The sequence below is a fragment of the Penaeus monodon genome, chromosome 7, assembly GCF_015228065.2.
Source record: "Penaeus monodon isolate SGIC_2016 chromosome 7, NSTDA_Pmon_1, whole genome shotgun sequence".
Taxonomy (NCBI): domain Eukaryota; kingdom Metazoa; phylum Arthropoda; class Malacostraca; order Decapoda; family Penaeidae; genus Penaeus; species Penaeus monodon.
In genome coordinates, this window is record NC_051392.1 from 40,582,424 (window position 1) to 40,592,639 (window position 10,216).

Genomic DNA, 10,216 nt, shown 5'->3' on the forward strand with positions numbered 1-10,216 from the left:
TGGGCAAGACTGAAAGATAACAAATCAAAATCAAAATAAAAAATGTTTTTGTGCTTTATATCGAGTATCCTGAACCAGTTAAATGAGAAGGGCCTTTTCGGTGGACGTTTAGCGGAAGTGTGGGTATTTTTGACGTTATTAAAAAAAAAATGTCTTATTTTAGAACAAGATGATGGGTTCTGTCTGTTTTATTGTGTAGCAGTGAACATGTGTTGATGAACAAAATATCTCGATTAATCTCTAAGGGCACGAGCTGGTTGGACAGTGTCTTTAGGAAATAAATATATTGAAGAAATTGCCTATTACTGTTGCTCATTAATTTTCGTTAATTTGATAAAGTTCACATGGAATGGTTACAGGTATTATGGTGTTCTTTGTTAAAGTAGGATCACCTTGTGTTAAGTACCAATTCTGTAGGAGTGGGAACCTACTCATTTTTTCAGAGAACCCTAATGTGCAAATGCTTTCTTTAAGTAGCCTAAAGTGTACATGTCAAGAAGTATTCTGTTTAGTCAACAAGAGAGTAGATGTTTATCTCAGTAACATAAGGATTAGAAAAGCATTATATAATAACTAACTTGTATCATCTGACAGAGAAGATTGTTTAAATTACTCCCTTTATGTTTTAAAAACCTGCTAGTATTGTTGTATAAATTGACTTTGTCTTGAAACTGGATAGGAAGCTTCTGCTTATATATCAAAGTATTAGATATAATCTGCTGCCACAGGGATGACAATATGGCCATGCCATGTCCACAGTGAGTTTAGTTATTAATTGTTTTTATACTTAGATGGCTCCACAAGGGCTTAAGGGCTGTCACATTAATCTGTTCTGCCCAGGGATCCCTTTACAGAAACTGGATGCTTCCCTTGCTGTAAAACGGATCCAAGATGAAAATCCCTCCGCAGAATGGAAACGCTCTGTCGGTATTTCATCCCTGCCTAGAGCTGAAATATATTGCCGAACAAAAACCATAATATAATTATTGGTAAACTCTTTATTTAGAATCTTATAAAAAATGATTATATATCATGGTAAAAACAAACAATTATTAGACGCAAAATATATAATTGCATTGAACAACGATATCTCATTAAATGTTTATAGATAATTCGGATAAATGTTCATTTGACTAACGAATATAAACATCAACCCACTTTGACATGCTAAAAGCATGGAGCTCTTTTCGGAAGTTATTTACGCTTGTTGAATAAAGTGAGAGTCAAAGAGCAGTTGTGGAACAGCAGTCATAAGGATTATAAAAGCAGGAATGTGAAAGAAACATTTATAGATGAAATAAGCAATAAATACCGAGCTACACACATCAACTCTCCACAAATATGCATATTTCACTTTTCCTAATCTTGTTATTTTTATTTCACATTCTTAATCTAAAAATATAGGTAAATCTTAAATATAGGTAAAATCTTATTTTAGTAATGGTATACAGCAGTAAGCCATATGATATTAGTTTCCGAAGGGACACTGAATGTAGTATGACCGACTAGTGTGACCTTCGCTCTAGTCACCAATGAGTTAATCACTAGTCTAACCTGTCTCAACTGTTCACCCTTTTCCTTGATTTTGATAATATTTTATTTTGTATTGCCATTAGTAGTGTTAAGAACCTAAATAATTGTAATGTCAGTCATAACAACAATAGCATTGATACTAATAACATTAGAAAATAGAATCCCAAAAACTCGAGGAAGGGGAAAATCTGGTGAGGGCATGTAGACTACTAATTGACTCCTTAGTGTCTAAATATAGTAGAGCCAAATATGTGTAGATGTATTTTACAAGAGATTACTATGTGAACATCACATTTTTTTGGCAGCATTGGGTTAAGAAGTCAGTCAGTCATTTTGCTGTAGAGACTTCAAGTCAGTTGATGCTGGGGAGAGAGCAACAGTAGGGAAATACATTTAGTATTGGTTCTTCAGCATGGGTATTGGAACAAATATTAGATTAATTACAAATTTTTATATTGTTTAAGATTTGGTGTACTTCTGAAAATCTTATCATATTGCTATCAATGGACTCTGTCAATGTCTATTAACTAGCATACACTAGTTGGTGAAACTAGTAGGCTAAATAAGCATAATACAAGGAACCTAAAACTACTATCAATTACACAGAAATAAATTTTGGGCTGATTGAGTGGAGAGAAATGTTTACTACTTGGATCCATTCTCCCATTAGGGTCAAGACAGAGATGCATCAAGGGATATCTCAAGCTCTTCTCACCTATGGAGTCTAGTATCATTTCTATTGAAGGCCAATATGTATCCAAACCACTGTAAGAGAAAAGTAGACATCATAAGGAATCAGTTGATACTAAATATGATGGATTTAAGATACAGACTATTCTAGAACTTTGCCAGGGTTTGTATGTAAAACAAACCCAAGGACTAGTGTACAGTTGCTATATACCATTAAGTGGAGTGAAAAATGCAGTACTAATTTCTAGAAAATCAGTAAAAGTGAATGTCATACACATTTTGCTTTTTAGGATGATATTTATTTTTTTTTTTGATTATTAATAAATGAACTGTTTGTTTAACCAGAACTTACAGTTTCAGGTATTGTTATGTAGACATTCCTTTGTAATTATCCAGAATAGGGCAGTGTGAAAAATCTAAGTAATGGAAACAAAAATACAAATAAAAACTTTTATGTATATAAGACAATCTTTGCAAAGTAAAGACAGGCCTGTAATCAACTCCTAAGATCAAAGTGTTTGGATCCATACATCTTGTTAGGTCATGACATGAGTGTTTCATGCTTTGGTAGCAAATTTTGGCCACAGTTATTTTAGCAGGGAAGGGATTGTAGATCCTGAGAATTTATCATCAATGGAATTAACCCAAGATTAGTCTTACTAGAGTATACAGTACTAAGTGAAATCTAGCTGACCTACAGCATTACTCTACAGATGCTATATGTCTGTGTACTGAGTCAAGAAATGTGATAAATTACATGTGAAGAAAGTATTACAAATATCCCAGTAATGTAACTATTGCTGTTGAGTTTTAATTTATATACTGTGACATATGGTCAGCAGTAAAAGGAAGCAGAAAAAAAAATTATATGGAAGAAACATTGGTGATAAAATTCCTTCTTCCCTCCCTCCATGGACTGCCTGTCTTTTTGAATGCATTCTTTAGATCACAGTTGAAGAACTTCATTATAATCCTCTGCATGACTGCCCACTCACCATATAAGCATACACCACTCACACCAAAACAAATTCAGACTTTCATCCCCTGTTAGTTCTAACACCAAAAAAAAAAAAAAAAAAAAAAAAAAAAAAAAAAAAAAAAAAAAAAAAAAAAAAAAAGGAATCCCATTGATAACAAGCTATTCAGATAGAATTAATGGTCCATCTTTTCTAAAGGAAGAAACAGAATTAAGAAATTATGAGAAATCTTCATGGACAGTTGACCCCTCCAAGTTACAATTCAAGGTTAACGGGAGCAGTCGCTTGGAGGAAAGGTTGAGGTGAATAAAATCCTTGACAGAGCTACTACATCTGGCAACACTCACATGAAATTTTACACTTATATTCACTGTATCTAGTGAGTTATGGCCTGAAATATAACCCTAATCTGTGTGTTGTGTGGTGTGTGTGTGTTCTCATTTTTGCACTTTTGATGGGGACAGGCAACTTTCTGTGCAAGGTGCAAAGGAAAGAAGTAGGAAGCAAGCAGAAAAAAGAAGAAATGGGTTGTATGACTCCCGGAGCTCTCAAGAGATCTGCGACTCCCTCCTGCGGCTGATACCTGAAAGGGAGGGGAAGGGATTGAGAGCCTGAAACAAAAATAGCTTTGTAACATTAGTGAGTCCTGCATGGTTTTAATAAGAATAAACTGTAAATCTGTTATGAAAAAAGGATTGAAAATTTTTACACATGAGTTGTTATTTATATTTTCATCTCCATACAATCAATAATAAAAAAAGGCATTCTGGCAATCAGAACCCCAAGGGGCAGCAACAGCACTTGCTAACATTCCATAGCTCAATTATGCAACATGAACTTCTAGTTCATTTTAACAAGAAGACAATAGAGCACTTGTCACTCCAGACAATCCCTATGCATCAGCTACTCCCATGACTATCACCAAAACAGTATACAGAAACTGCTTGATGCTAGACACTAGTAAAACAGCTATGGTATTAATCTTTCACTCTTTCTGGCTTTCTCCCTCAAATAATTTTCTTTTTTCTCCTTTCCTACTACAAATTTTATTCTTTCAGACATTTCAAACTGATGGGTGATGTTGGTGAGGATGACTTGGAAGTTATACGCACAATTCTGGTGGAAGTACAGCTTGCACAGTTTTTCACCAGGATACGTGATGACCTGCAGGTTGGTTCCTTAGATAGTGTGAGTGTGAGAATGAGAGTGAGTGTGAGAGTGAGTGTGAGAATGAGAGTGAGTGTGAGAATGAGAGTGAGTGTGAGTGTGAGAGTGAGTGTGAGAATGAGAGTGAGTGTGAGTGTGAGAGTGAGTGTGAGAATGAGAGTGAGTGTGAGAATGAGAGTGAGTGTGAGAATGGGAGTGAGTGTGAGAGTGAGTGTGAGAATGAGAGTGAGTGTGAGAATGAGAGTGAGTGTGAGAATGGGAGTGAGTGTGAGAGTGAGTGTGAGAGTGAGTGTGAGTGTGAGAGTGAGTGTGAGAATGGGAGTGAGTGTGAGAATGGGAGTGAGTGTGAGAATGAGAGTGAGTGTGAGAATGAGAGTGAGTGTGAGAATGAGAGTGAGTGTGAGAATGAGAGTGAGTGTGAGTGTGAGAGTGAGTGTGAGAATGGGAGTGAGTGTGAGAATGAGAGTGAGTGTGAGAATGGAGTGAGTGTGAGAATGAGAGTGAGTGTGAGTGTGAGAGTGGAGTGTGAGAATGAGAGTGAGTGTGAGAATGGGAGTGAGTGTGAGAGTGAATGTGAGTGTGAGAATGAGAGTGAGTGTGAGAATGTGGAGTGAGTGTGAGAATGAGAGTGAGTGTGAGAATGAGAGTGAGTGTGAGAATGAGAGTGAGTGTGAGAATGAGAGTGAGTGTGAGAGTGAATGTGAGTGTGAGAATGGGAGTGAGTGTGAGAATGAGAGTGAGTGTGAGTATGAGAGTGAGTGTGAGAATGAGAGTGAGTGTGAGAATGAGAGTGAGTGTGAGAGTGAGTGTGAGAATGAGAGTGAGTGTGAGAATGGGAGTGAGTGTGAGAATGGGAGTGAGTGTGAGAAAAGTGAGTGTTAGAGTGAAAGTGAATGTGAGTGTGAAAATGAGAGTGTGAATGCGAGAGAGAGAGAAGGGGAGTGAAAGAAAAAAAAATGTGTGTGTGTGTGTTTGTGTGTGTGTGTGTGTGACAGTCTGAGACTGAATGAGTAAGTGAGAGAGAAAGAGAGTAAGAGAGAATGAATGAGTTAGTGAGAGAGAGAGAGAAAGAAAGAAAATGAGTGAGTGTGTGAGAATGAGTGAGAAAATGAGTGATTGAGAGTGAGTGAGTGGGAAAGAGTTAGTGTAAAGAAAAAGAGAGTAAAAGAGAGGGAGAGAAAGAGTAAGAGAGAGTAAGAAAGAGAGGGAGTAATAGAAAGAGAGAGATTCAGAGTGAGAGAGAAAGAGAGAGAGTAAGAGAAAGACAGAGAGAGGGAGTAAAAGAGAGAGAGAGAGATAAGAATAAGAGAGAGTGAGTTAGCGAGTGAGAATGAGAGTTAGTGAGAGATACAGAGGGTGTGTAGAGAGAGAGAGAGAGATGAATAAAAGAGAGTGAGAGAGAGAGAGGGCAAGTGAGAGAAAAGAGAATAAGAGTGAGTTAAGAGAGAGAGATAGTGAGTAAAATAGAGAGAGAAGGTAAAAAGAGAGAGGACTGAGTGAGTGAGAGGGAGAAAAAAAATGAGTGAGTGTTTGTGTATGTGTGTGTGTGTGTTTGAATGAGTGACTGAATGAGTGTGAAAGTGTGTGAGTGAGTGAGAGAATTAGAGAGAGTAAAAGTGAGTGAGTGAGAGAAAGAGAGAGTAAGAGTGAGAGAGAAAGAATAAAAGTGAGTGAGAGAAAGAGAATAAGTGAGTGACAGAGAAAGACAGAGTAAGAGAGAGAGAAAGAAAAAGAGAGAGTGAGGAAGAGAGAGAGAGAGAGGGAGAGAGATTAAGGGTAAGAGAGAGAGTAAGAAAAAGAGATAAAGAGTAAGAGAGAGAAAGATAAAGAGTGAGAGAGAGAGAAAGAGTAGAAAGAAGATGAGTAAGAAAGAGTAAGAGAGAGAGAGAGAGGGAGAGAAAGAGAGAGTAAGAGAGAGAGACAGTTAAGAGAGAGAGAGGAAGGAGGGAGTGAAAAAAGAGAGAGATTTAGAGTGGGAGAGAGAGAGATATTAACAATGAGAGAGAGAAAAAATAAGAGAGAGAGAGAGAGAGAGAGAAAATAAAAGAGAGAGTGTTAGAGGGAAAGAGAATTAAAGAGTAAGAGAGAAAGAGAAAACAGAGAGAATGAGAGAAAGAGAGAGATAGAAAATTAAGAGAGAGAGAGAGATTAAGAGTGAGAGAGAGCGAGAGTAAGAAAGAGAGGAAGAGAGTAAAAAACAAAAGAGAGTAAAAAAGAGGAAGAGAGTAAGAGAGAGAGAGATTAAGAGAGAGTGGTGTGAGAGAGAGAGAGAGTAAGGAGGGAAAGAGAATGAGAAAGTGAAAGAGAGAGAAAGAAAGTGTAAGAGTGAAAGTAAAAGAGAGAGAGAGAGAGAGAGAGGAGAGAGAGAGAGAGAGGAGAGAGAGAGAGAGAGAGAGAGAAAGAGCAATGTATGTATATACGTATATAGATTATATTTTATATATTATATATATTAGTTTATATTTATATATACAGTATATATATGTTTATATGTACATATTAATGATGTTAATCATTACCTGAATACAGCCACTTCTGTCTATATAAAAAATTTACTCCTTTGGTTTTAGAATTATATTTAGAAATAGATAAGGTTTGGAGATTGTCTTGGAAGCAAATGATAGGCAATGATATTTTCTAAACTATTATCATGCTCACCAGGTTACAAGGCTAAGCCACTTTGAGTATGTTCATGCTGAAGACTTGGAGCGTATTGTCTTGGGAAGCCTGCGGCAGAAGACTGTTGGAGACTGTCAAGAAGAAGCGTGCTGCAGCTTGGAGAAAAAATTTGGTGTCTAAGATCTTATCTACTGGCGGATCCCGTCAAAGTAAGCATAGATCACCACCGTCAAGGACAAATGACACTTTGCCATCTAGCCTCACCTGTCTCATTCAGGAGAAGGTAATTGGAGTGGTATATGACATATAATCATTATGTTTTTTGAAAAAATCTATAAGAAGAAAAATGTTGACTGTATCTAGAGTGAAAGTAATACATTTGATTTATCAACTTATTTTGATATGCCTTATAATTAGTTTGTTTAATAGCTTTCTAAGTTCCTTTCTACTCTTTTTCTTAGGACATTGTTCAAGGACGGAAATTGGGTGATGGGAGCTTTGGTGTTGTAAGAAGTGGAGAATGGACAACTTCAAATGGACAGATAAAAGAGGTCAGAAATAAGTTATATGGTGTATTTACTAGAGTTGTTTAAATTGTTCTAGAAAATTTTAGATAAGGTGAAAGTTTTTCATATATTTTCTGGTGTTACTTTGGCATTATGATTTATATTGATTTTTTTTTTTTCTCTCTCTTTCCCCAAATTTAATGAACTTTGTCATACCTGTACAGTTATTCCCCAGAAAGTATATATATATATATACACACATATATATGCATATATATATATGTGTGTGTGTGTATATATATATATATTATATATATATATATATATATATATATATATATATATATTATATATATTTTTTTTTTTTTTTTTTTTTTTTTTTTTTTTTTTTTTTTTTTTTTTTGACACAGGATAAGACAAATAAGACAAAATAACATTGTATCTTTATGTACTCTAGTAGGCACTCTCTTGTTTTATATTGATTATCAAAGTTTGAAAGATAAGCATGAGTGTGTCAATCTAAAAGCCTTTGTAAATGCCAGGTTGCTGTCAAAATACTGAAGCAAGATGTCATCCATGTTCTGGTGCCTGGATGACTTTATACGTGAGGTTCAGGCGATGCATCAGCTGTCTCATCCTAACCTTATACAGTATGTTGAGCTTATAGTTTTTATCTTCTTTTAACCCTTTCCTGATGGGTAGTATTCATAGTGGCCTGGGCCTCGCTACCGAGGGCTTATACCGTCGCCTAGCATGCACGACCACTCATGCCAAATACCAGCATCCCTTGCCGTTTCTTCGTAATATACGAGCATATGTTGTGTTTTCAGTTTTCATTATTTTCTGAAAGTCTTACTTGCCATATTTCCTGATAAATCAAGACTGAAGGATATTTTTGTTGTTATATAGACTCCATAGTTGATCATTATTCAGTCTATAGTCTGAATAAAATAAGCAGTGTGTGGCATCATGGAGTTGAAATCGTCGGTTTGTAAAAAAATATATATATATATATATATATATATATATATATATATAATATATATATATATATGTATATATATATATTATTATTTTTTTTTTTTTTTTTTTTTTTTTTTTTTTTTTTTTTTTTTTTTTTTTTTTTTTTTGCTTAGTAAAAATGAGAAAGTGTTAAAAACGACTTAATCACACTTTCAGTGGCAGAAAAATAATATTTTGCCGTGATTGTAACAAAAAAAAATCTCATGGCATGTCAATACATACACCATGGCATGTACGTACATGCCCCGGCAGATAGTCCAGCCATGCCATGGCATGTGCGTACATGTCACCCGTCGGCAAAGGGTAATTATCATGCTTTTATTTCTAGTATAAATATTTGTTAGTCATGTTCAGCTAAGGTTTATCTTGCTGTAATATGATATCAGTGTATTTGTACCCAATCTGGGGCACTGTCTGTGTTAGAACTAATATTCTCTTTTTTTTCTTTCTTTCTTTCTTTCCTAATTCTCATTTACTTATTAACCCTAGGCAGTGCTCTAGTCAGTCAACAATGAGATGCAATGTGTACAATCTTTCATTCCCACATGTATGTGCATATCATCTGTTGAGTATCTTTTCCTCAGTTTGAAGTTGCATGCCAGATTTTCTTTGACTGCTCAGTATTAACAAAATGTAAACAAAATGCCTTAGTCAGGCTCTCAGTGCCAATTTATAAGTGTTGGAGATACCATATCCCTTCATATCCTTCCACCTTATAGACTAATTTGAAAAGGATAGTGACAGTGTTTTGTATGACATGATGAAAATAGCAGTAATGTTGAAAATAAACCATATGTAGATTATGTATCATTGCCACCAAGGTAATGCCAACAGCTTTTAAATGCGAGTGCAGAACCTGTTCTTATTATTATGTTGTTTAAATCCAGATTTTAATTTTATGTTTTAATTTTATTTTGGAGGATTTACGTACAGATGACTAAAAAAGGCTAAATTCAGCCTAGGGTTGATTTCTTTTTTATCTGGATCCGACTTTGAACTTTCTTTGAAGAAAAGGATCTAGCACAGCCTGTGATGTCCCACCTTCTGTCCTCCTAACTCCTCCCACACACACACTGCAATCATTTCATTTTTTACAACTTGTTCCAGACTGTTTGGGATAGTCCTTTCGAATCCTCTGATGATGGTAACAGAGATTGCCCCCCTAGGCTCCTTGCTGGACCACCTTCGCAAGCAGGCAGCACATGTGCCCATCACAGGTAAGTAGGCTCAGGAGAAACCTCTTTTATGATTAATGTTATAAAAAAAAAAAAATTATATATATATATATATATATATATATATATATATATATATATATATATTAATTATATATTAATATATATATTATATATATTATATATATATTATATATATATTATATATATATTATGTATATATATATATATATATATATATTATATATATATATATATATATTTATATATGTATCTATATATATATATATATTTATATGTTTTATATATATATATATATTATATATATATATTACATATATATATATAGAGGAGAGCGAGAGAGGGGAGAGGAGAGCGAGAGAGGGGAGAGGAGAGGAGAGTGAGAGAGGGAGAGGAGAGCGAGAAAGAGAGCAGAGGTGAGCGAGAGAGAGGAGAGGAGAGCGAGAGAGAGGAGAGGAGAGGAGAGCTAGAGAGAGGAGAGGAGAGGAGAGAGAGGAGAGGAGAG

At 35.2% G+C, this 10,216-nt stretch overlaps 2 long non-coding RNA genes across 2 annotated transcripts in view; both read left to right on the forward strand.

Annotated features, from left to right (window-relative positions):
- The window catches only part of LOC119575328, a 7,183-nt gene extending 100 nt beyond the window's left edge, over positions 1-7,083 (forward strand). The window contains exons 2-3 of the long non-coding RNA XR_005228971.1: positions 4,259-4,370; positions 7,029-7,083. This is a non-coding gene — a long non-coding RNA (uncharacterized LOC119575328). The remainder of the gene's footprint in view (positions 1-4,258; positions 4,371-7,028) is intronic.
- A 110-nt stretch (positions 7,084-7,193) lies between these two features.
- On the forward strand, positions 7,194-8,074 carry LOC119575327. The gene is made up of 3 exons (XR_005228970.1): positions 7,194-7,269; positions 7,448-7,537; positions 8,035-8,074. It is a non-coding gene; the product is annotated as an uncharacterized LOC119575327 (long non-coding RNA).
- Positions 8,075-10,216: the final 2,142 nt, after the last annotated feature.